Source organism: Coenobita brevimanus, chromosome 107, assembly GCF_032717465.1.
Source record: "Coenobita brevimanus isolate Jiangsu-jjx chromosome 107, ASM3271746v2, whole genome shotgun sequence".
In the NCBI taxonomy this organism is placed as follows: domain Eukaryota; kingdom Metazoa; phylum Arthropoda; class Malacostraca; order Decapoda; family Coenobitidae; genus Coenobita; species Coenobita brevimanus.
In genome coordinates, this window is record NC_137060.1 from 15,563,575 (window position 1) to 15,587,524 (window position 23,950).

The 23,950-nt window shown below is 40.7% G+C and overlaps 1 long non-coding RNA gene across 1 annotated transcript in view; it reads left to right on the top strand.

Moving 5' to 3' along the window:
- The first annotated feature begins 2,632 nt into the window (after positions 1–2,632).
- Positions 2,633–23,950, top strand: part of LOC145416804 (uncharacterized) — a 52,560-nt gene continuing 31,242 nt past the window's right edge. Inside the window, exon 1 of the long non-coding RNA XR_013900332.1 lies at positions 2,633–2,820. This is a non-coding gene — a long non-coding RNA (uncharacterized LOC145416804). The remainder of the gene's footprint in view (positions 2,821–23,950) is intronic.

The following is a 23,950-nucleotide window of genomic DNA, read 5'->3' on the forward strand; positions in this document are numbered from 1 at the left end:
AGTGAAGTTGTGGTGTGGTATGTGTTTGTAGTGTGGTTGTGGTGTGGTAGTGTGGTTGCGGTGTGGTAGTGTGGTTGTGGTAGTGTGGTATTAAAATGCTGACGACGATTAATAGCCATCTGAAATACTACTAGAGTGGTGTTCCGGCGATGTGAAGGGATGGTGTATAGATATGGTGCTATGGTGCCCTGATGTGGAGGGATATGGTGCCTCTCTCAACACCTCCAGGACGAGAAAAAAAAAAATCACAGCTGACTCATCATTTTTACCCTCAGACGGTTTTTCTTTCCATTAGGAGGGGTTTTTCGTCCTTCTCGAAGTGTTATTTTTCTCACAGTCGATGGATGTTTGGTCGATGTGATGTAAGGTTATGATGTGGGTGTTGTGATGTGGTGGTGTGATGTGGTGTGCTTGCATGTGATGATTTGCTCTTGTGATGTGGAGTTGTGATGTGGTGTTGTGATGTGTTTGTGCTGTGATGTGGTGTGCTTGCATGTGATGTTTTGCTCTTGTGATGTGGACTGATGATGTGAAGTTTGTGATGTAGTGCTTTGATCTGTTTGTGACGTGATGTGGTATGGTGTGCTTGTCTGTGATGTTTTGGTCGTGTGATGTGGAGTTGTGATGTGACTTTTGTAATGTGGTTTTGTGATATGTTACTGTGATGTGATGTGGTGTGATATATTGTGTTCTGATGTGTGCTTGTATGTGATGTTTTGGTCTTGTGATGTGGAGTTGTGATGTGACTTTTGTTATGTGGTGTTGTGATATGTTACTGTGTTGTGATGTGGTATGGTTGTATGTGATGTGTATGTAGTGTAAAATTAGTAGGCTATGTAATTTTTATGATGTGGTGCTGTGATGTGGTGGTGTTCTGATGTGCTGGTGTTGTGATGTACTGTGATTTGATGGTGTTGTGATGTGGGAATGATGTGATGTGGGAGTGTTATATGTGTCAATGTTGTGATGTGGCAGTGGTGAGATGCTGTGTTGTGATGTGGTGGTGTTGTGATATGGTGATGTGATGCTGAAGTGTTGTGATGTGGTGTTGTGATATGATAATGTGATGTGGTTGTGTTGTGATGTGAAACTGTCGTGGTATTGTGATGTGAAGGTCTGATATGTGGTGTTATGGTGATGTGGTGTGATGGTAGTGAGGTGGTGGTGCTATAATGTGATGCTATAACAAATGGTCATTATTTTCGTGTCTTAGTGATATGATGTGGTGAAATGTGGTGCACCATTGCTATAGTGGTGTGTGATGATGTGTGGTGAAGTGTGTTTTCGTGGTGTGGTGTGTTGTGATGAAATTTGGCTTCGTGATGTGGTTCTGCGACCTGGTGAGATGTGGTTTTGTGATGTCATGTGGTAGAATGTGATGTTGTGATGGTATGGTGTGTGGTAGGGTGTGGTGCTGTGATGTGGTAGTGTGATGTTTATGTCATGTAATACTAAAGCAATATTGATGTTATGTGATGTTAAGTAATGGTACGGTAATTGATGGTCTATGTGTAGTATACTATTCTAGATAAGTGTGGTTTTGGTGTGGTAGTGTGACTATATTGCGATAGTGTGACTGTGTTGTGGTAGTGTGGTTGTGGTGTAGCAGTGTGGTTGTGATGTGGTAATGTGATTGTGGTGAGGTAGTGTAAGGTAATGTGGTTGTGGTGTGGTAGTGTGGCTATGTTATGATACTGTGACTGTGTTGTGGTAGTGTGCTTGTAATGTAGCAGTGGTGTATCAGTGTCGTTGTGCAAGGGTCAGTATGGTTGTGGAACTGTGTTGTGGTAGTATAATGGTAGTAAACTGGTAGTAACGATGGTAATATAATGCCACCATTACTGCATTAGTTAAGTGCGGTCAGAGGTTAAGTGTGGTGTGGTGACAGTAACATGTGGGTGGTGTGGTGTGTTGCGGCGGGTCACTGCAGCGGCGGGTCAGGGCGGGTGGGTGGGTGGGTGTGTGGGGCAGGTGCTGACGTGGCGGGGCAGCCGGCAGAGCAAGGCAGGGCAGGGCACCTCGGCTGGGCATCTCGGGTGGGGCGAGGCGGGGTGGGGCGGGCGAGGAGCAGGGCATGTGGCGGGGCGGGGCGGGGCGGGGCGAGGCGGGGCGGGGGCGCCATCTGTGGGCCGGCAGTGCCACCACCGGTATCGACCTGGCGTCATGCTGGTGGCCGGCCTGCCTGCCCGGTCATTCAACTATGACCGTGCGGCGGCGGCGGAGGTGGCGGCGGCGGGCGGCGTGTGGTGGCGGCGGCGGCAGTGTGGCGGTGCGGGAGGCGGCGGCCGCTGGAGCACTGGCCACCCGGCCCCGCAGGACAGCGGGCGGGGGTTGGCCCGGACCCCACGGGGCGTGTCCGTGGGCGGGGCGTAGGCGGGGCCAGTGGGTGGCCAGCCAGTGGGCGGCTGCGCGGCGCGGTGGTGGCGGGGCGGGGCGCGTGCGCGGGCAGGGCCGGGGCCGTGGCGGGGCTGGCGGCGCGGCAGCCACACTCGCGTGTGAGCCTCCCTGGCGGGCGGAGGCGCGGGGCGCGGCGGTGTGGTAGTGTGGCGGCACCACACCACACCACACCGCACCAGCCAGTGTGGTGTGGTGTGGTGTGGTGAGGGGCACTCAGTCAGTCAGTGACGTGGCGGGGTGTGAGGGCGGGAGGGGCTCCAGTGTACCGTGTACCACACCAGGACCACCGCACCGCTCTGCTCCTCTCAGGTGATGGCATCATGTACCGGTACGGGAGGGCCACTCGGATCCAGGCCGCTGCACCACCGCCTCCACTCCACCGCATCAGCGCACCACAGCATCACCTCTGCACCACCTGCCACAGTAAGACAACCACCTTCAGTTGTTAGGTGCAGGGAGGGCGACGGCAGCGGCGGCGGCGGCCACGAGGCGGGAAAGTCGGTGGTGCCGCCGCGGGGAGAGGGGGGGAGGGGGTGATAAGGCGCAGCAGTTATTGCGCAGGTCCGTAACACCCCTGGTGAGCCCTCATTGGTGCTGCCAGGCTCTGCCTCTTAATTGGTAGTAATTTTTGGAAATTAAACAAGTGGGGCGGACGGCCCGGCCAGAACCACGTTCGGCAACCCCGTGGCGGCCATTTTGTACCGTGGGTGAGGCAGGTGATGGCGGAGGCGGCGGCTTAGGCCTGGTGGCGGCCACATGTGCACTGCTACCGCCCTCACGCCCACACCGTCCCCGCCCTAACACCTTCACGATCAGGGTGGGGGCGGGCCACTTCACCTGCCCTCCAACACCACACTCGGACACACAGCACTTTTTTCCCCTTTGCGGTTCCCAGTGCAACCACCACGAGTCGAGTCCATCCATCACAAAAAAAAAGTAAAAAAAAATCTTAGAGAATTAACGAGCAACTCCTGATTCACGATTATTGCGGTAATTAAGAAGTCAGCCAGCGAGTACTACCTCATTAAACTTTTTGCCAGCCCCCACTCTCACGAGACCTGAGGCAGCCACGAATCAACTGAACATCCAAACTATCCTCTTCCTCCACTCTAAGATCATTCAACTATGACCGTGCCATGAAGGTTACTAAAAAAAAAAAAAAAAAAGTTCCTCGTAAACTCTTACCCCAGGACCATCGAACTTTTCCTTTTCTTTTTCTTTAGGTGCATATTCAAGCATCTTGCTATTTTTCCTATAAACACTTAACTTAGTCTGGAACTTGAATACTTCCAACATTTTATCAAGTTTTGGTTCTTTGTTTCTGATGAATTTTCAGTGTTCTTCAGATTCATTGCAGCCTTCAAACCCTAACTGCATAGAGTCTGTGTAAGCTGAAACCCGTCTTCAGCTTGGATGAAATACGCAGTTCCAAATTCCTGATCAAAGCTTACATGTGGACTTAGTTTTGAACCTCTCATTGCTGTGATAGGTGTCCGAGAGCTTAATAAATCAGTCTGACGTCACCCGGGATAAAATACCAAAGTTCGTAATAAGGCAGTAAAGTTCAAGAGATGCCGTTTTTACTGTAGTGATTCTCGGAGTTTCACAGTATCACTTGACGAACTGGATAATTAATACAATGTTCTTCCCAGAGCTCCTTATTGTGATGTGTTTCTCAAAGCTGAAAATAAAGAAAAAAAAAAGGAAGAAAATAAGTCAGATGTTAGCCTGAGTGAAATACTGTGTTCGTAATTTTTTTTTTCGATGCTGTAATATTTTCCTCCAAGAAAAAAATTATTGTCTGAAGCTGAACAAAATATAAGTTCTAATGTTGATGGTGTACAAGGGACTCTGTTGATTCAGTCTTTTTTTCTTGTTTTTTTTTTTTTTTCAATTACCTTTCGTCACTACTAAGGCTGAATACAATCGTCAGGCGGCAGCAGGAATAAAAATAGTTTGGATGTGGCAAGAATAATACAGTGCGTAATATGTGTGCTGGTATGAGGGAAGAAAGTCGCGTGCTTGCGTGTAAACCACCATGTGTCTTGGTTGTGTGTGTGTGTGTGTGTGTGTGTGTGTGTGTGTGTGTGTCGGTTCCCCCTCCCCCCCAGAAAAAAAACTTCGTCTCACATTAAGAGTTACGATCAGATTAATCAGGCATTATATTACCTCTTAGCTGATTTGCACGGCGTCAAGCTTGTGTCTCCTGTTTACTCGCCCTACCTTCCCAACCGCGGTAACTTTAACAGCCTCGTAACCGCAAAGACGACGCACCAATTAAATCATAAAAACTAATCCTCGTTATCCCAGAACACAACACTCTGACGGGGGTACAAATTTGCTTAAACCCTCACACGCTTGGGACTACTCTACTGGCATGTTCTTGTTTCAGTCCACGCAAGACGAATTTATTCAGCTGAGTGAGTTAGGGGAGCCTGAGTATCAATAAGAAATTCACAAACTTGTTCCCAATCTGTTCCATGTCCTAACTTAATATGTGTTTGTGGAAAGAACCAAAGACGCGGGACAACCTGCATTTTTTTCCCGCCTGCAGAGAAAAGACTTAAGTTACGATGCTTTTTCCCTCGTAACTAACATTTCTTTTTGTAGAGGGAACAAGAGATAATGAGTAGACCCAGCATTTTCCCTTCCCTGTTCCTCCTGCAAGAAAAGATACCGTAGTTGCGACTGGAAATTGGTTGTGAATTTTGCCCCAGGATTTACGCACTCTGAGCAACGCACTTACGGAACCCAATGAGGCCTAACATATACGCAGTTGCAAAGCCAAACAAACCTCACTCACACACACAAAAGCCACACATCATTCCCACAGTGACGGTAGACAGAGGGGGTGTGTATGAGTGATAGATTCAGATTTCACATTTAGATTCAGACCCCACATAAACATTACTTTATCCTGCATGCAACATTGAATCGGGAATGCAAGGTGAATGTGTTAGTTTGCAGGCTTATTGAATCGTGAATGCAAAGTGAAATAATTTTTTATAGTGTTCAAGTTTACACCAACGGGATAAATTTTGCACAGTAGGTTAACTCTTCTTGCCGTGACGATTTTTCTATATTTTATTTTTCCTTGCTACCATCAGGCAGTTTTACTCAGCCTGGGAGAGACCTTGGGAACTGGAGGGGTTAGATGTAGCCTTCCTTCACTGACCCCTTCACTACAAGAGGCCTCCCCTAAGATGAATAAAATCGTCTGGGGATAGCAAGAAATTAACCAGTGAGTCACCAGATTAAGAGCATACGAGGAAGTGAGTCAGATCTCCCCTAAGCTTAGCAAAATCGTCTGAAGGAAACGCAGTAAAAAATCACCATCGGATTTAACGAGCTAAGAATCAGCTCTCCCCTTGAGCCGAATAAAATCGTCCTGAGGCAGCACGAACTAGGGCAATAATAAGACCTCGCGAGAATCAAGGTGTGTGAGCCAAGGACGATGAAAATTTTGATCTTTGGCGTCAGTGAAAAGCATATTAAGGCGAAATTAAGGAGTCTGGTTGCGTCGAAGGCATTTTTGTCACCGTTTACGTCGAGTTACAGGGGAAATTATCCAGACTCCTTAAATTTAACGCCAATTTAAATGGGGATAATGAAGACTTTGAACTTTCAGCCACACTTTGCCGTCACATCAGACCTCTCAGTTTACCAGTTTCAAGTCACGTGGAATCATCAGCGTGAGATTAATGTAAACTCCATGGAAAAAAAAAAAAAATGTGTATGCGGTTTATTTCTTGCCCATGGGTAAATATGGTAACTACTGACTTTCCGTACGTAAATATAATCATAGATGGATTTTTTTCTCCTAAGATTTACGACAACCAGGTTGATATTCCAGTGAGAAAATTTGGAAATACTTAAGTGATGTGTAAGAAATTCATATATAAATACACTCAAATTAAGATTTGTTTCTGGAAGGCAGTAATTCTTCAAAAATAATCCCGAGACTCCAAAAACAGAAAGGGAAAAAGTCACAACCAAAAGGGAAAAAAATAAATCTTAACGAGAGGGGAAAAAAAAAATATTATCAAGCTTAATGTAACTTTACCTTATGAGATGAACAGATGCAGAGGCTGCCGAGAGAGAGAGAGAGAGAGAGAGAGGGTCGATGGGTGTGACTGCGGACCGAGAGAGAGATGGAGAAAAACTAAACTCCAGAAAAAGTTTATTATAATACGAATTTAGCCAAAGCCAATGGTCTCCAGTTTTTCTAATGAGGCCAAGTTAAGAAAATTTGTATCTCATATATCCATACCTGTCGTGCGTAAAATTTGAGATATCTTTATTCTTCGCCATATACGTACACAGCCGCTCCTTATCGCCGTTGTTCTATTAGCTGAATAAACTGAGGAAAAATTGTTACAAGGTCTGAGGAAATAAATTGTTGCAAGGACTGACGAAATAAACTGTTGCAAGGACTGACGAAATAAATTGTTGCAAGGACTGGGGAAATAAACTGTTGCAAGGACATAGGAAATAAATTGTTGCAAGGACGTAGGAAATAAATTGTTGCAAGGATTGACGAAATAAACTGTTGCAAGGACACAAACACCTCGCTCGTGTATACTTACCTTACTTATACTTATAAACGGTACACTTAATACATCAGTGTTTGGATACGTGTTAAATTGATCGTTTTGAAAAATTTGGTGTATGAATATTTTTGGTGTTCGAAAAAAATATGCCTAGTTTTTTTTTTTTTTCCAGTATGTAACAGTGTATACATATGAACAGAAATATGTAACTTTTTAGACATGAGTGATTCGATATGCTTTTCATTATTTTCTATTTTATTTATATATTGGTAGAATGTGAGTATTGAAGGATGTTAATTGAGAAAAATGTGCTTAATATTCTTACAGTGCTCACCTCTATATGTTTACTTTTTAATTTTTAGGAACAACAGTTTACATAATTATCAGTGTTTTTGGATTTGTGATTTATAATTATTCTTGACAATTAGTTTACGAAATAATATTGGTGTTAACTCAGAAAATTGTTAAATATTCCTACAAGACTTACCTACCTGTCGTATATTTACTTCTTGCCTTGAACGACACCACGTGACTATATTCAGCGTTGTTTATATAGAGTTAATAGCTACTTGTTTTCGTCATGAACCGACGTCTGACTCTAGTGAGATGTTTTTATTCCAGTAGTTATATGCGTACTCATGTTTACTTCTTGTCTCAAATAATTGCACGTACTGTTATGCATCAGTATGGTGTTGGAAATTGACCTTAATCTAACTCTGCCAGTAGGTATGAAAGCCACAGTGTCACAGTATGAATACCAGCATGGCAAAGACTGAGGGATTTTTTTTTTTTTTTTTTAATGCGAGTGTACAGTATATATAAAACAAATTGGGAAATTCATTTATATGAGATTACTAGCTACATGCACAATTATGAAGCAAATTAGAAGCAGCATTTATCTGAATTACCGGATTGCACACTTAAGCATACAGCAAACTAAAAAAAAAAAAATGCCTGTATGAAATTGTTGAAGGCATAGTTAAGCATACAAGACTCAATTGATGTATATATATATATATATATATATATATATATATATATATATATATATATATATATATATATATATGCACATCTATAATATTACTAGCTGCGGCGACCTCATGCATACAGTTTGTTCGAGATAAGAAACCGAGGCTCATACATAAACACTGATAAATACTGATGTGCTAAGGTGTATTACTTAACCTTGGTGTTGGACAGTGACGAGGTGGAAAGAAGAAAAAAAAAATAGTGCCACAAATCAGCATAAATATTCCGTGGAAGAGAAGGAAACGACAAAAATATTAAAGATCGAAAAAAAAGTAATGAAAAAACAGTAGTGTCACAATTTAATTACTCTAAAATAAAATAAAAAATTGAAATTGTTATATGTAAAGGCAAAATCCTAAAATAAATGTAATACTATTAATATGTGACAACAGTAGTAAATGAATGACATGCACGATTTGTAATACACTTTTTTTTTCGTTTTTTTTTTTTCTTTCTCTTGCCCTATCATCCTAACTTGCATTCAGCTCTGTTGGATGTGTTGTAAATGTGGTTCTCTTCTCGCGATGGTGATTGTGGTGGTGCTTTAACGACTCTGCTAGTGACGGCGATTGTGATAGTGGTAGTACTAGCGGAAGATTGTGGTGGTTCTTTGCGATTGTGGTGGTGACATTTTGATAGTAACTGTGGTGGTGGTACTGGACGATAGTGACTGTCAATGCGATAGTGGTAGTGATTATGGCAGTGACGGCAGCTACTGTGGTGGAAGTGGAGAAAGTGGCGAGTGATACAGTATATATTTTCAGATCAGTACCCTTTGCCTTTGACGAAGACCCGTTCATCTTTTCCGAGCTCAAAAAGAAAAATGTAATACGTGAAATAGCTTAGAGATATATTAAATTCTACGGAGATGAGTAATAACAATTAAAAAAAAAAAAACTTCGGAACTTTTACACCGCAAACCATTAAAAAAAAAAAAAAAGGTGTTTTAAGATGTTTTATTTACACAGAAAAAGGTATGGGTTGAAAATTAAACACGTAATAGAGAATATGTTGAAAAATAAAAAAATGAAATACCCAGAAAACTGAAACACATGGAGAAGAAAAGTACCAAATTTGAGGAAAAAAAATAGATATAAATAGACCAAACCAAAACACATACAGGATTCTACACAGAACAAAAAAAGAATAATGGACAAAACTACGCAAATAAAATAGAAAATGCGAAAAGAAAAAAAAATAGCCAATAATTAAATGATAAAAATCACTAAATCAGAAAAAAAATAGACATGAGAAACTTAAAAAAAAAAAACTGACCGCGTCCATACTACCTGAGGGAGAGAGAGAGAGAGAGAGAGAGAGAGAGAGAGAGAGAGTTTTCAGAGTATTCAAAGACTATTAAATAAAGAGAAACAGAGTGGTTGAATATATAAGTAAAGGTAAACATAGTGGTCTGCAAAGAATTGAAATAATATACTGGAAAATGTGTGTGTGTGTGTGTGTGTGTGTGTGTGTGTGTGTGTGTGTGTGTGAGAGAGAGAGAGAGAGAGAGAGAGTCACTGAAAGGAGAGTAAACCACAACGGGTGTAAAAAAACGAAGAAAAATAAGAAATTAATAAGTAACTCGGATTAACGAAAGGACCAGACAATCAGAAGGCAAGACAACACTGGATTTTATATGGATGGTGAAAGAGGAAGTTATGTGGTAAGAAACTGGTCCAGTATTTTAATTTTAGTGTTATAAGGGTTAGGAGAAGCGATTTTTTTTTTTTTAACTCTCTCTCTCTCTCTCTCTCTCTCTCTCTCTCTCTCTTTGCACAAAAATCAGCCAAGTAGATAGATAGCGAGGGTAAAGTAGATAGATAGATAAACAGATAAACATAAATCTGTAATGGTGAAATATAAATATCTGGTAATTATAACTACAAAATATGTCATCGTAACGAAGGAATAAAAAGGAGACTCCGTAACACCTTTTCCTAAGCGATTTATTTTTGCCTATTAGACCTTACCTTCTCTCGTCTTGAATTCATATCCTTCATCCATAAGACCCCAGATGACATCGAGGTGTAGAACGCAAAATAAATCGCTAAGGGAGAGGTGTTAGGGCATCTCAAGACCCACTGTGTAAGACGTGTTTAAGGGCCTCTCATCTGGGAGTTAATTACCCGATGATTTAACTAGTACGGACGCAGCGTTGAGATGATAAGACAGGGATAGCAGCAACTTAGTATTTTGCTGCGTTGTAAATGGTAAGCGCAACAGTGTGAGAAAAGAAGCGTTGTATTTGGCGATGTTGCATGTGGTCAGAGCGACACTGTACTTTGTGATGTAAAGCAGCGATGTATTTTGCGAAAGTGTTGTCCAGACTGTGTAGGTTGTGAGGTCGCCCACCTTTAAAGGAAGAATTTTTGGTGCTGATCCCCGTAGTCTGGTGTGTGTGTGTGTGTGTGTGTGTGTGTGTGTGTGTAGTTTAGCTTGTGATTTTTTTTATTGCTAAGACATTTTTCGTGGCTCGTGTGACTTCATGCGTTCTCTGCAATGGCTTCAGCTTTTTTGGATTTCACCTCGTACGTTTGGAAGCCAAGTTTGTATATATATTTTTTGAGAGAAGTTGTGTATTGGAAAGTCCTGATAAAATTTTTTCTCTCTCTCTTTTTTAGTCGTTATCGTGTATTGGAAACCACGATATTATTTCTGAAGAAGTTAGTGTATATTTGAAAGCTTGGGTCCCATTTTTCAAAAGTTGTCGTACGTCTGGAAGTTGCGGTAATATACTTTTTTTTTTTTTTTGCATTTTTGTAGAGCACGGTCACATTTTGAAAGCAGCTATCGTCTATTTGAAATTCACAATAACGTTTTTTAAAAGGAAATTTAGAAGTCACAGTAGCATTTTGTGTATATGGTATCGTGCGTCTGGAAGTTGTGTGTCTCTGGGTGTCACACGCCTGGAAAAAGTGTCGTACGAGGGGTGAGCGTCCCTCCCTTACCCACACCCCACCCCACCTTCCTTCCAACGCCCCCACCCCCTCCCACCTTGTCATAATTAAGCTTGTAATTTGCTTGTTAGACGTGTCATGTCGCTTTTAGGCTTGTCATGTCGTTTTTAGGCGTGTGTGTCGTTTTTGTGGAAGGGGTGGAATTGCTGGCTTTGTCTCTTGCGTAATTTGATTTTGTGTCGCTCATTTTACAATATGAGGTGTGACATATCCCCAGTCCCTTCAACCCGAGGACGCTTTTTAATCCTTTATTCTTGCTGCCCCACAGACGGTTTTCTTGAGGGATTTTCTTTATCTGTAGTACTGGAAGAATTTATTAAGGCTATATCAAACCCCCTACACTCTGAAAAATCTCTCCAAGGATGAATGAAATCGTCTTGTGTCCAGCTCAGTGTCATGTCATCTAGAAGTGCCATGTCCTAGCTACTCCTGTCGTACCCTAGTTAGTCTCGTCAAATCTTAGCCTCCTTTCATGTCCTAATCATCCTGTCACATGTCCTAGTCAGATGTCCTAGCTGGTGTCATATGCTAGCTATGGGTGTCATGTCCCAGCTTATCTAGAACAGTTATATCGCGTTCAGTCCTAATTCTAGCCCATGATTTTTGTTCACCGTTCTAGCTCGTTTTTCATATTCTATCCAACCTATGTCTCAGTTATTTTATCGTAGCAGTTTTTTCCTAGTTATTGTTGTTCTAGTGGGATGTTTCATTTTGTGCTTACTGTTGTCCTGGTTACCTTTGTCCTGGCTTGCTTGTTGTTTTGTCCTGTTGTTCTCGTCTCCTGTGCTCTATGTCTTACTGTCCTAGCTTGTATATACTGTCGTCCTAGTACTGCCCTAACTAACCAGTGTTCTTTGTCCTTTGTTTTGTCCTGTTGTCCTGGTTAGAGTTTAATTTTGTCATACTTAAAATTCCACTTACAAGCTACCTGCGTTTCATTTTGTCCTCTTGTCCTGGCTTTAATTTTGTCCTTTTGTAGCTGTTGTGTACTGGTTTGTCACATTGTCACGTTTTCTGTGTCCTATATTGTCCTATTGTTGTCCTAGCTGTCTCCATATCTCAGCTTTATTGTGCTCTGTGTCGTCCTAGCGTTTTCCTAGCTGTACCTGTGTTTGTCCCATTAAGCTGTGTTTTGTGATTGTCCCTCAGTGTGTCCTAGTCAACTGTGTCCTAGTCAGTGTCCTAGCTAGGTTATAGTCTGTGTCTTTACTATACTGTTTTCCTAGCTAGCTTCAACTCTAAGCCAACTGTGTCCTGTGATTTTCCTTGCTATTCCTTGCTACATCTCTCAGTGTTTTTCCTTGTGTTAGCTACTGTTTTCCTAGCTAACTTAATAGCAACTAGGGCCTGTGAATGTCCTAGCTAGTTCTGTGTCCTGGTGTCCTCTCCTAGTAAGGTTGAGGTCTGTGGTCTTGCATAATGTCCTAGTTCACTCTGTCCTAGCAATTTGTCTCCTGTGTTACTCCTAGCCTGATGTCCTAGCTATCAAGGTCCTATTTTCTGTTTCGTTAAGATGTGTGTGTGTGTGTGTGTGTGTGTGTGTGTGTGTGTGTGTGTGTGTGTGTCCAGTGATAAATCCTGCTAGTGATGTCCTAGCCAGCAGTATACAAATTATTCTTCCCAGTCTTCCTAGTTATCTTAGTGTCCTAGCAAACGATGTCCTTTAACGGTCCTAGCTGTCCTCATGTCCTAGCTTACTATATCTATGACTTATTTTCCTTTAATGTCCTGATTTGTCCTAAGCGTTGTCCAAGCTAACTTTGTGTCCTAGTTTTATGTTCTAACTAATTTTTCCTCACATATGTCCTAGTATGTGTTATATCCTAGCCATATCCATGTCCTAGTCGCTGTGTCCTGTGATGTTCCTAGCCAGCTCCATGTCCTAGCAAGCCATGACCTTTAGCCGTCCATGTGTCCTAGATAGTTTCACAGTCTAGATATCTTTGTCTGTCTGTCTGTCTGTCTCTCTCTCTCTCGTGAAGGGGTTAATGAAGCCTGTATCTAACCCCTCCAGCTTGAAAAAAATCTCTCCTAAGCTGAAGAAAATCGTCTGTAGGTAGGAAAAATAAATTTAAAAAAATCTGTAAAAAAGGTTAAAATAAAATGTATATAAGATTTTTGGGAGGGCTCCTGAATTTCTGGATAGTAAAATTTCGAAGGTATGGAAAAAATATATATATAAGAGAGAATAAAAAAAAAAAATACGTCTCGGACACAGCACAAAATATCGAAAAATATTACCGAAAAAAAATCCCGGTCATTCTCGTTTAAGTAAAATATAAAAGTGAGAGAGAGTAAAAAAAAAAAAAAATGAAAGTTATGGTGATTTGGTAGTCACGAAAATGTTCTCGTTTGAAGTGAAAATATATTCTTGGATTTATTTTTGACCTCCTCGTTCTTCGTTGTCTTGTTCTGCCACTTCTTCTTCTCATTCTTCTCTTTCTTCTTCTCTTTCTTCTTCTTCTTCTCTTTCTTCTTCTTCTTCTTCTTCTTCTTCTTCTTCTTCTTCTTCTTCTTCTTCTTCTTCTCTTTCTTTTTATTTTCTTCCTCTGCCGCTTCTGTCTTCTGGTTCTTCATCCTCTCTTTCTGCCACTTCTTTCTCTTCTTTTTCCACTTCTCTTTCTTCCGCTGCTGTTTTTTTCTTTTTCTTTTCTTCTTTTGCGTTTCCTTGTTCTTCCTCCTCTCGTTCTTCCTCTTCTTTTTATTCTACTTTTTATTCTACTGTTCTTTCTTTACCTTGCTTTTTCCCTATTGTTCTCTCCCTTACTCTGTTCTCCACCTGATTGTTCTTTCGTTCTCCCACGTTATCTTTATTATCTCATTGTTCTTAATCATGTTCTTCCATTTTTGTTCTGTTGCTATGTCTTCCATTCCACCTAAAATTTTGTTCCTCCACTAATTCCTCCATTCCACTTTCTTTAACTCTTCGTTGCTCTGTTTTAGTTACTCTTCCACCTCTCCTTCACATCCACCTCTTCTGCTCATCTTAATTCCACCTTCAGTTCTTCAATTAAGCTTCCATCTTTCATTCTTCCACTCTCCTCCACTCACCTTCCACTCTACCTTCAAGTCTTCCATTATATCTCTTCCACCTCTCACTTTCCCACTCTTTCTTCCATTGTTTCCCCCACCTCTCACCCCTCCACCTTCCTTTCTTCCACTCTTCCTCCACCTCTCCACCTCCACTCTTCATAATTCTTCCGCTTCCCTTCAGACTTCCAAAATTTAGAGTTATAACAAGGATATACTGTGAGTGGCTCGAGAGAGAGAGAGAGAGAGAGAGAGAGAGAGAGAGAGAGAGTGAGTGAGAAGGAGGAGTAAGAGAGAATTATTTTTACTCGCTCTTGTGTTCTCTTGATCAGATTTTCTTCACTCATTTCTTTCGACTTGTCTTGATATCATTTTTTCTCCTCTCTCTCTCTCTCTCTCTCTCTCTCTCTCTCTCTCTCTCTCTCTCTCTCAGCTCAAAAATCTAAAACTACTAAGTGCTTTTCTTTTCACCTGATTGCAAATAAATCATGCAATATTTCTGCAACACTTAAAAGCCTATTAAATGATACTCTGTTTGGTGTAGAATTAATATATATTCGTGTCTTTTTTTTCGGGGGGGGGGGTTTCACGTGTTTTTCCAGTCTGTAATGTGTAAGTTTTTTCTGATGGATAATTTTAGTCATATAGAGATTTTTATGTAGTTAGTATAAACATCGAAGTTCTCTCTCTCTCTCTCTCTCTCTCTCTCTCTCTCTCTCTCTCTCTCTCTCTCTCTCGGTATTCAGGTCTAGTTTATTCATCTGATTTCTTTCTCTCTCCCACTCTCTCTCTCTCATTTATCATCTTGCCCAACTGACCACGTTTTTCACAATTACCGTCTTACCTACTCTCTCTTTCTCTCTCTCTCTCTCTCTCTCTCTCTCTCTCTCTCTCTCTCTCTCTCACACACACACACACACACACACACACACACACAGAATGACAAATCTAGGCGACAGACTTGGAGAGTATTAAAGGCACAGAGCGGGATTAAAAAGAAAGATATAGAGAGACAAGTAACAGGAGAAAAAGATTGAGAGAGAGAGAGAGAGAGAGAGAGAGAGAGAGAGAGAGAGGTTCAAAGTAAACAAGGATATTATCATTCCTCAACTTTCCTGCCTGAATTAGTTAAGGGAACATTTCTCAGCAATTGTTATTTGTCTCCTTGAAGTGTTTGCCCCTCTGATGACTCTCTCTCTCTCTCTCTCTCTCTCTCTCTCTCTCTCTCTCTCTCTCTCTCTCTCAACTAAATAATTTACTCATCAGCAGATCCATTTATCACTCTTTACATCAGCTCTTGAAAATAAAAGCAACCCAATCTCTCTCTCTCTCTCTCTCTCTCTCTCTCTCTCTCTCTCTCTCTCTCTCTCTCTCTCTCTCTCAGCTTTAAACTCTGCGCCTACGACACCCAGCGCTCCCCTCCCCTTCCCTTCCTTCCCTCTCTCTCTCTCTCTCTCTCTCTACTCTTTGCACTCCCTCTCTCTCTCTCTCTTAGTATCTACGTGTCAAAGGAACGACTGATAACTAGCATTTTTTTTTTATTCACATCTAAATATTTTAACACTGTATTTAGTCTACAATAAATTTTGAAGCCAGTTAATCTCCAAGAATATATATGAAAACACATACAGTTTTTGAACCACATTATTATTATCATTATTATTATTATTATTATTATTATTATTATTATTATTGATGGCAGTTATGTTTTATCTTTCATTTTTTCTACCATAGGCCTATGATAATAATGAATGAGTTGGAATAATAGCATAAAAATACAGAGAAGTTAAAATAATAGAAATATGTAACTCAGCAAATAAATGGGTCTGAAATAAGAGTACAAAGAGACAGAAAGTGAAGTAAAATATATGAAAATTTTGTGACTGTAATTACTTTCCCTTTAGCTAAAAAAAAAAAAAAAATCCTCTCGTCCATATCAACGAAAAGTGTTAAGTGTTATTGTTATTGCTGTTGTTGTTGTTGTTGTTGTTCCAGGCTTATAGGTATAGAGATAATTTCTGGTTTACATGTTTGGTTTTCTCTCAGCTTTATAATATCGTCTTGCGTCAGCTTGAATAATTTCTTGAAGAAACTCTAGCAGCGAGAGGGAGAAATTTTGCCGATAAATAACTGGAGTTTATTTATTCATTCATTTATTTATTTTTGACAATGTGGATATTTTTAGGCCTTAAGCGAAGACCCCTTAAAAATATTACTAGGTGGATATAAGGAAAAACCGAGAGAAAGAAGACATTACCGAGTTAAAGAAGACTTAAATAATTACCAAATAAAAGACATAATGAAACAAATTAAACGTGAAAAAAGCAGAACATGGACCAAGCGAATATGCAAAGTTAAAATTGGGAAAAATTAGAGATAGCTTGGCGGATTAAAGTTAGGATGAGTAAAAAAGGAAAAGAAATAGAAACATTATAGCTAAAGAAATGAAAACTGAAATTTGCAGGAGACATAACGAAGCAGAGCAGAGTTAAAATGAGCAGACGAGAAATATAGGGAAATGGACACTGCCTTCTGGAATTCAACATAGACGTAATTGAGGTGACCAAAACTATTCACACACACACACACACACACACACACACACACACACACACACACACACACACACACACACACACACACACACACACACACACACACACACACACACGGTAAGAGGCAGTCTCATACTATCCCTCTTGGAGTGTAGGGGTCCTAGGTTACGCTATCGAAGTTCAGTACATAAAAGACTAGATGATCACCGTATCTATCTATCTATCTGTCTGTCTATCTACTGTCAGACGCCTTCATCTCGTAAAGGGTGGCCTAAAACAAATCGCCTCCACGTCGACCTCTCACTTGCTATTTGGCTACCCTCCCTCACGTTCACACTCTTCTCTCCTATATCTCTCTCCAATTCATCCTTCCATATCATCCTTGGTCTTCCCCTCCTCCTCTCTCCTTCCACCTCACTCGCACATACTCTTCTAGTCAGTCTCTCATTCTTCAACCTCTCCACATGCAAAAGGGTCACTCTAGGGCGTTCTAACAACATATTTTACTCATTGTTTTTTGTCTGACTGTCAAAAAAAATAATGGCAAGTAACCCTGTCAGGATGGTATGAGAATTTGCGCCAAGTTAAGGGAAAAGAACTAGGGCGATTTGACAGTTGGTTTTGGTGGTGTTATTATTATTATTATTATTATTATTATTATTATTATTATTATGGGGGTTTTAGCATGAAGAGATAGCAGCACTGAATGGACGGAGAGTTTGTCTATAGAGAAGTGAGATATAGTAAAGTTAAATGTTTCAATAGTGGATGAAATATTGTGAATGGTGGTGCTGGTCATGGTGATTTCAGTGTGAGCTTTAGTAATAGTGATACAAATTAATGAAGTATTGTGACGGTGAATGAAACTGTAAACACAATTAGAGGTGATTGTCTATGGTGATGAAAATAATGATGATGATGATGACCATGATGAAGACGATATAGAGTGAAGCCAAAGTGCTATGACAATGAAGAGTGATGTTTATGGTGAGATCTGTCATTATTAAGGGTTTTTAATAATGATGATGATGATGGTGATGATGATGAGTAGTAAAGAAAAGAAAACCAGCTAAATACTGTTCATTATTACGGTGAGTGTGATGAAGCTTTGAGTGATGATGATGATGATAATGATGAATAAAAACGAACAAACAAGCTTAATTCGGCCAAATATTGTGCACTATTATGGTGAGTGTGATGAAACTGGTGTGATGATGGCCAGGGTGCTAATGTGTGGAGGTGGTGGGGGATGTGGTGTGTCTCTTTCACCACAGCGTAATCTGATAGGCTGGAATGTGGTAGTGGTGGTGGTGGTGGTGGTGGTGGTAGTAGGGTGGAAGCGACGGTAGTGTTGTTGGTGTTTGTGGTGGTTTTTTTGGTGTTGTGGTAGTGTGGTGGTAGTGTTAGAGGTGACTGTGGTAGTGTCAATGTTAGTGGTTGTGGTAGCATCGTTGTTTGTGGTAGTGTTGGTGGTAGTGGTAGTGTGGTAATGATAGGGGTTGTGTTGGTAAGATGTATGGTGATGGTGATAGTTACTCTGGGGGTAGTGGGGATGATGGTGGCTATTGTTATGAGACTAATGGTGAGGATGAAGTTGGTTGGTGATGACGGTAATGGCAACCAGTGATGATGTTGGAAGTGGTGGTAGTGATGATGTTGAAAATTGTGGTAATGTTGGTAGTGAACATAATGATGGTGGTGATGGTGGTGACTGAAATGGTGCTGAACAGTAATGGTGAAGAAGTTGTGATGATAATGGTGATGATGATGATCTGAATATTGTGGTGACTAATACTTAGTGATGGTTGTAGTATGGGTTATAAAAGAATGGCAGTTGTGATGAGTATGATGAACAATGAAACACCATAACTTAGAAAATACAGTGCACGATACAAAAATATTATGAAGTATAGTGTGAAAAAATATGCTACAGTGATAGAGTATGATGCTGGGACAAACATATGGTGAAATACAGTGAACCTAAAGATTCAAATAGCGTTATAGTGCTTTGTTGATATAAGGGAGTGGATATGGTGTTACGTAAGTTGAGATATATAGTTATGGTGATCCCTTGAAGTGCTGTCTATATACAAAATACAGGTACAGTGAAGATACAGTACTTGGAAGTGGTGTTATGGTGTTAAGTGATGATGTGATGTGATGCAAGGTCCTGATAGGGTGCAGTGTGGTGTATGACGTAGTGTGGCATATGGTGGTGGTGTGTGGTACAGTGTGGTAGGTCAGCGTGGTGTATGGTGATAGTGTGGTGTAGGCTATGGTGATCTGGGGTAGTGTAGTGTGATGATGGATGGTGACTGATGTGGTACTAGATGAGAATGATTCGGTGTGATGATTAGTGTGGTGACTGGGATAGGGTGTGATGATGACTGTGGTGTTTTATAGTGATGATGTAGTTTAGGGTGATGCAGTGTGGTGTGCATGGTGAAAGCAGTATAGTATATGGTGATGTGTTGTGTTTTGTGGTGTTAATGATGATAATGATATAAAGTGTGATGATATGGTGAGGTGTGGTGTGAATGGTGATACTGGGATACTTTATGGTGTGGTGATGTGTGGTGAGGCGTGATGTTAAAAATGATAATATAAAGTGTAGGAATGTGGTGAGTGTGGTGTGTAGTGAGGTATGATTCTTGTGCATGAAGTGTGGTAGAGTGTGGTGTTGCAATTCCTAGCCCTACCACAACTACCGCAATTAGGACTACCACAATCACCACCCAGCCGCTACCACCATCTCTAATAACTACCATAAAGAATCTAATCGCAGTCGTTAGCTTAAACAGGACAACCACAACTACCGCAATTGACATTACCACAGCACCCACCTTGACAACTACCAGCACTAGGGTCAACCACAACTACCAACATTCGTCCTACAACCATCAGCTACTTCCACAAACACTGTCCTACCCAACCACACCTACCACAACTACCAACATTTCAGACCGTCAATCCACCACAACTACCACCACCACAGCTAACATACCCATCACTTCTACCACCTCCACTGCCACTAAAACCTCCATCAACACCACAATAACCACCACAACTACCACAGTCCCAGCCACTACCACCACAGTCACTTCCACCACCAACTAACACACCTACTACCTCCACCAATACCTCAGGCACCACAATCACCACCACAACTACCACAATCACCACTGCCACTACCACACAAGCCCCACTCCAAGTATCCTCTTACCACCACCCACTGAGAGGGCCTTACCACTCCTCTGCTACCCCTCTTACACGTGATCTTAACCCCTTCCACCCGGTGACTTATTTCCTCCTTTATTCATTGTTACCTTCAGACGATTTTATTCAGCTTAGAAGAATTCAGAGTTTTATTCAGCAGAGAAAACCCCCTGCTTAATTGTCAGCTTTATTTCTGCCTTTATTTCCGTTTTTATTTATTTTTCTGCTCTTTCTCATTTCATTTCTTATTTCCTGTTTTATTTCCTACCTTCTATCCAGCTTTATTGTTTTATTTAGTTTTATTTCTTACTTTATTTTCTTTTATTCATTTATTGCCTGCTTTATTTCCTGATTCATATTTACTTTGTCATGCTTTATTGCCTTATTCTTTATTACTGCTGTCCTTTTGATTTCCACTTAATTTTTTTTGCTTTATTTCCTGCTTTATTTTCCCCTTATTTATTACTTTATTTCCTGCTTTATTTCCCCTTATTTATTACTTTATTTCCTGCTTTATTTCCCTTATTTATTACTTTATTTCCTGCATTATTGCCTCTTATTTATTACTTTATATCCTGCTTTATTTTCCTTTATTTATTACTTTATTTCCTGCTTTATTTTCACTTATTTATTACTTTATTTCCTGCTTTATTTTCACTTATTTATTACTTTATTTCCTGCTTTATTTTCACTTATTTATTGCTTTATTTTCTGTTTTATTACTTTATTCCCTGCCTTATTTTCTGTTTTTATTACTTTATTCCCTGCCTTATTGCTAATCCTTTTCTGTTTATTACTTCTGCTTTTCTTTATTTGCCTTACGCTAACATTAAGCATAATAATTCCAATTTACGATTTTTTGTTTTCTTATTTTATTATTATTATTTTTTTTTTTTGGCAGCATACAATCTCACTCTTTTTTTTTTTTTTTGGAAATATATACAACAATTTTCATTAATAATTGGTGATTCTTGGCATACATTACTTTGTGTAGATTATAGACTATTTAACCCCACGACATAGTTTGTGGCGGGGGACAGGGCGACATGGAGGCGATTTGTTTGTGGCCACCCCAAACGGGATTAAGGCATCTGGCAATAGATAGATAGATAGATATAGCTTGTATTTATATCTTACTACTAAAAGACGATTTCATTCAGCCTGAGAGAGTTATGGAAGTTAGTTACATATTTTTTATTAACCTGTTCAGTTCAAGAGACTTTCCTAAGATGGTTGAATAAAATCTAATAAATGAAATAAGAAAATGCGTCACCAGATTGAAGGGATGTTCCTATTACCTAACCATTTCAGGTTAACTCCTTATTTTCACAGAAGAACTTAAAATTGGCCTCGAATCTGTGATATATCAATTCCCTTACATTTTAGCCATTACAAAATCTCATATCCAACGGCACACTTTCTTACTATGGCAATTTTCGATCCCAAATGTGGATTATTTTTGGAGACTGCAGGTAAAATCAATATGCTATGTGATTCTGTTGAAGGGAGGGCAATTTACTGATTTATAGCAAGAGTTAGAGCTTATGGAATTAACTCTGCGTATAGCTAAAGATTCATCGTACGAAGCGCTCTCCCGTAAGCCCCATATGCAGATTATCCCTGAAGAAATACTTGTTTGTGGCGTTAGTTCGTGAAGGGGTCGCTAGGTGGCAGCAGCGGGCGAGGAAGCAGCATCACACACAGGGAGTGCAGTGTGGCTCTCTCTCTCCTTTCCTTCCCCCCCCTCCTCTCTCTCTCTCTCTCTCTCTCTCTCTCTCTCTCTCTCTCTCTCTCTTTCTCAGCTATTGTTTTCATTCTCTCGCTTAAGAATCTTCATTTTTTTTTTTATTCACGTTACTTATTCGCATCTTATAAACCCGTCCACTTCTCTCTCTCTCTCTCTCTCTCTCTCTCTCTCTCTCTCTCTCTCTCTTTAATACGGATTGTGAGGTTTTCATATTTTTTAGGTTGCAAGCACAGCAGATGAAGAAATGGTTTGCTAGTGCAAAAGCGCTGACCCTGTGTTTGTGTGGGGATGAGAGAGAGAGAGAGAGAGAGAGAGAGAGAGAGAGAGAGAGAGAGAGACTAGTAGTGCCAGAGTGAGAAACTAGCTGTCACACACGAAGGGGAAAGTGAAAATTACCAGGCAAAATAAGTTACCGTCCAAAGCAACGAATGAGAGAGAGAGAGAGAGAGAGAGAGAGAGAGAGAGAGAGAGAGAGAGAGAGAAAGGGAGAAAGACAGAAGGCAAAAGGGGAGGGGAAGGGAAAAGGATGAAGAGAAACTAGAAAAGAGGAGAAAGAGGGAAAGAGACACCAGGAGGAAGGAGAGAAGGAGGGAGAGAAACCAGGAGAGAGGGAGGGAGGGAGAGAAAGGGGGAGCAAGATAGCGTCAATGATGAAGCCTACTGCTCCCTCCCTCCCTTCCCGCCATCCTCCCTGTCTCCCTGCCTGTCTTTCCGTCCGTCAAATAATTTTAGCTTGGCCACGCTCTGTAATGCATGTGTTCTGCCATATTCCATGAAAATTGAGAGAGAGAGAGAGAGAGAGAGAGAGAGAGAGAGAGAGAGAGAGAGGAATATATATTGAAGGTGGAAGAATATTCATGGCAGAAATGGGGAATAATTTCTGGGGTGGAAAGTCGAGAGAAAGAATACATGATTTTGGAAACGTTTGATGGATTTTGGAAAGTGAAATATTGTCGAGAGAGAGAAAGAGAGAGAAAGAGAGAACACATGAATTTTGAAACAGCCTGATAACATACTGAAGTGCAATGTCGAGAGAGAGAATGCATGGATTTTGGGGACAGAATGACAGATTTTCAAAAGTGAGAATTCCCCAGTAAATATATGAATTTTTCTGATAGCCTTACAGATTTTTGAAAATGACATATAGAGAGACATCACATGGGTTTTAGAATTGATGCATTATATATATGGTAAAAAACGGCCTTGTGTGTGTGTGTGTGTGTGTGTGTGTGTGTGTGTGTGTGTGTGTAGAAGTGAAGGAAGGTACACTAAAAAAAGAACAAATTTTGAGTGATTGGTCCATGATTTGTAGATGATTATATTTATATGGTTTTTCTATTTCTTGAGTGAAAATACACACACACACACACACACACACACACACACACACACACACACACACACACACACACACACATGGGGAGAGCCCTAGCTTATATTTTGACCGTTGATGGTAGAGAAAAATAAAGAGAACCATGACTAAGACTGAAAATTTGAGAAAAGCAACCCTTAAAAATCATGAATTTTTATCTTACGTTTTTATCTTTACTGATGATTTTTTTCAGATAATTTTTGCATCTTTCATGGCGTCTATCAATTCCTGACTGATTTTGTAAAGGGAAATCATGAAAAACTAAAACAACTGTGATTTTTAGGGAGTGATTTTTCCGGGGAATTTAGGCTTAGGTGGTTGAAATAAGAATTAGTTGATACAGAGATTGAAACTGCGAAATCCTTGACTCTGAATAGGTTTGGAATTTTTGAAGAATACGCTTGTTTGAAAAGCATATATGTAAAATCAAGCTCATTGTCAGTGAAGTCAAATTTGGATGAAAATATTGGTGAAAGATATCGATGCGAGTGGATGCAGTTGAGTAAAGTGACACATAAGTCTTGAAAATTTTTGAAACTAGGGAACAGAATTTGACCGAAAAAGTACAGAGAAAAATAAAAATGGATTGTAAATACTGTAGAGAAAAAAAAAAACAGGAAAAAAAATGAGTTAGAGTGCAGGAAAGGAAAAAGGCGACGTAGAGAGTTAAAATGTGTGTGGATGCGAGTGTGGGTGTGGGTGTAGTTGTGGAGGTGGGTGTGGGTGTGGATGTGGGTCTGAGGCTAGATATAAATGTGGGTGTAGTTGTGGGTGTGAGTTTGAGTGTGGGTGTTGGTGTAGATTCTGAGTATGGGTGTGAGTGAGGATGTGGTTGAGGTGTCTAAGTCTGTGTATGGGTGTGGGTGTGGGTGTATAAGTATGAGTATGGATGTGAGTATATGTGAGTGAAGGAGTGAGTCTGGGTGCGAGTGTAGGTGTGGATATGACAAGCCAAAAAGGACATGGGTGTGGACACAAGAGGTGAGGAATGACCAGAATTTTAATACAAGGGCGATTGGCGACAAACATGGGCGTGGGAGGGTTAAACAGGTGTGGGCGTCGGCGTGGGAGGGTTAAGCAGGTGTGGGCGTGGG